The following is a 3,742-nucleotide window of genomic DNA, read 5'->3' on the forward strand; positions in this document are numbered from 1 at the left end:
AAAAAAAAAAAAAGAAGAAGAAGATAGGAGGAATACACAGAGTTACTGTACCAAAAAGAAATGATCGTTGTTTAACCATTTCAAGAGATAGCAGAGGATTCTTCCATCAGTATCATTTCAACAGCCAATGATACTGATGGAAGAATCTAAGCTGCACAGAAGGCATTGGCAAAGAACAAGTCTCTGGGAATTGATGGAATACAAATTGAAAATTTTCAACAAATTGATACTGTACTGGAGGTACTCATCGATGCCAAGTAATTTGGAAGACAGCTACCTGGCCAAGTGATTGGAATAGATCCATATTTGAACCCATTCTAAAAGAGATGACTCAACAGAATGTGGAAATCATTAGACAATGTAATTAATATTAAATGCAAGTAAAATTTTGCTAAAGATAATTGAAAAATTGCTTCAGTAGTATATTTGGGAACTGCCAGAGGCTCAATCTGGATTCAGAAGAAGACATGGACTGAGGGATATCATTGCTAAAAGATGTTTTCTTGTGCTTTATTGACTGTGCAAAGACCTGCAATTGTGTGGATCATGACAAGCTATGGACAACACTGAGTGAAATGATTTCCCAGAGCACTTAAATGTGCTCATGAGGAACCTGTATCTAGTCATTCAGAGCAAGCAGACACTGAATGATTTAACGTCAGGAAGTTTGTGTGCCAGAGTTTTATTCTTTTACCACCCTTATTCAATCTGTTTGCTCAACAAATAACCTAAGAAGCTAGATTACAGGAAGAATAAGGAGGCATAAGGATTGGAGGAAGACTCATTAACAACCTTAGTTATGCAGATGATACAACCTTGCTTACTGAAAGTGAAGACGACTTAAAATACTTACTGATGAAGATCAAAGGCCACAGACTTCTGTCTGGATTACACCTCAATGTAAAGAAAGCAAAGATTCTTACCACTGGACCTATAAATTGTTGTTGTTGTTATGTGCCATGGAGTCAATTCCGACTCACAGCAACCCTGTACAGTGTTTCTGAGACTATAAATCTTTACTGGAGCAGAAAGCCTCATCTTTCTCCCACGGAACGGCTGGTAGTTTTGAACTGCCAACCTTGAGGTTCGCAGCCCGATTTGTAACCACTATGCTACCAGAATTCCTTGGACCTATGAATAGCATCATGATAGAGAAAAGATTGAAGTCATCAAAGACTTCATTTCGCTTGAATCTATCATCAACACTCGTGGAAATAGTAGTCAAGAAATCAAACGACATATGGCATTAGGCAAATCTATTGCATAAGACTTCTTTACAATGTTCAAGAACAAAGATGTCAGTTTTAGGATTAATATCCATCTGACTCAAGCCATGATATTTTCAATAACCTCGCATACATGTGAAAGCTGGACAATGAATAATGAAGAAAGTAGAAGAATTGATGTATTTGAGTTATGGTGTTGGAGAAGAATGTTTAAAGTACCATATTGTTGTTAGGAGCCATCGAGTCGGTACCGACTCATAGCGACCATAGCAGAACAAAGCACTGCCCGATCCTGGGCCAACCTCACTATTGTTGCTACGCTTGAGTCCATTGATGTTGTCACTTGGCTAATCCATCTTGTTAGAGGTCTTTCTCTTTTTATGGACTTCCAGAAAAGCAAACAAACCTGTGTTGAAAGAAATAAAACCAGAATGCTCCTTAATAGCCAAGATGACCAGACTACATCTCTCACACTTCGGACATATTTGGACATATTCTTGGAGAAGGATTCATGCTTGGTAAAGAGGAAGGACAGAGATAAGAGGGAGATCCCCAGGGAGATGGACTGACAAAGTGGCAGCAACAATGAGCTCAAGCAGTGCAGCAGTTGTGAGGATGGCACAGGACTGGGCAGTGTTTCGTTCTGTTTACATAGAGTCACTATGAGTTAGAACTGACTTACCCGCACTTATCACCAACAAAAACATCTGAGTGTTGATGACACTGTAGTTTATGTACAGGACTGCTAACTGCAAGTTTGCTACAAGTAGAATGAACTCAACAGGCCTTAAGAACAACATATGCATGTGAAAATAAAACAATGAAAGACAAAGAAGAACGTATGCATTTGAATTAAAGTGCTGGTGAAGAATAGAGAATATACTATGAAATTCCAGAAAAATAAATAAATCTGTCTAGGAAGAGATGCAGCCAGAATGTTCTTTAGAAGCTAGAAAGGTGAGATGTTTTCTCTTGTATGTGGGTCAGGTTATCAAGAGGGACCAGTGAACAAGAGTAATACTCTCAGTATTACTGAGTAACACAGTAGCTGCAACAATGGACTCATATTGTTGTCCATTGTATAGTCAGAAATGTTGGTTGGGAGTATTCGCTTTGAAGTAGCATTTTTCAAATATCCATGTTTCAATCTATTTTAATACTACGATTCAATGTAATGAGCCAGTCAACCTCAATCAATATTTTTTATGGAAAAGCAAAAAAAAAAGGAGGGAGGGGATAGTAGGAAGGAAAGGGGAGGGAAGAAAGGAGAGAAGAGGAAAAGAGAGGGGAGGGGAGGAGAGAGGGGGGAGAAAAGAGAATGCATTGAATTAAGTGTAAATATTATCTGATGATAGTTCTATTTCATGTATCTTTCATACAACAGATCATGATGCAAAATGTATTTCTCACAGTGAGTTAAACCAAAAAACAATATTTTAAAGATACAACTCTAAAGGGCTGTTGTAAAGATCAAATTAAAAAATCAGTCAGTCAAACGATAAGACTTGGTTCTACAGCTTCCCTTCACTATTCTAGCTCACAGGTTTCTCCATCTCTTTTTGGAATATAAAACCTACAATAATCTAGTGCCAATGATTCCTTGTGACAGTTATATACATATGCATGGTTATGCATTGGAGTGCTATTGGAAGGGATGGGGGAGTCTTTCTACCAAAGTAAATTACAAGATGCTGTGATTTCACTTTCAGGTAACTTCCATAGTTTATATTGTGGGGCAAAAGACATTTGGATAACCTTTGATGATGGAATTTTGTCGTAAAGAAGCACAGGAATATGGTGACACACTGCAATTGCTCTCTTGTTAATTGAAAATGTTTCCCAAAAGGTAGCCATGGAAGCCAAGGTAACATTCCTGGAACTCCAGAATTTGGAAACAGTGTATTTGTGGATGTGATTATGTTAAGGACCTTCAATGAGGAGATAATTCTAGATGATTAGTGTGAGCCCTAAATGCAATCACCTATATTCTTATAAGAAAGAAGCCGAGGGAGAGGTGACACAGATAGAGAGGAGAAAGTGATGTAAATCCAGAGGCATAGATACAGAGGAATAATGCAGTCTCAAAGAATACCAACAGCCATGGGAAGATGGAAGAAGCATAGAACATATTCTCTCCGGGGGTCTCTGGAGGGAGCGTGGCCCACCTGACTCCTTGATTTGAGCACAATAATATTGACTTTGGACTTCTGGATTCCAGAACTATAGAATACATTTCTGTTTTTCTTTACTGTTTGTTTGTTTTAAGTTACCTAGTTTGCGATATTTTGCTGAAGTGTACTAATATCTCTTAATACCCTTTTTACCGTTGGCTCCCCAAATTTCTAACATTGTTATATGCAAAGAGCTTTATTGACTTCCAAGAATGTTTTGTTTTGTTTTAACATTTTTCAGGAGAATAATCTGAATTACAGTAACCAACTTCCTTTTCAAGGAAACTATGAGAGGCTTCATTAATTTGTTGTCACCTAATATAAAAATCTAAGGAGCTCTGGTAG

Source organism: Chrysochloris asiatica, unplaced genomic scaffold, assembly GCF_000296735.1.
Source record: "Chrysochloris asiatica unplaced genomic scaffold, ChrAsi1.0 scaffold00320, whole genome shotgun sequence".
NCBI lineage: Eukaryota > Metazoa > Chordata > Mammalia > Afrosoricida > Chrysochloridae > Chrysochloris > Chrysochloris asiatica.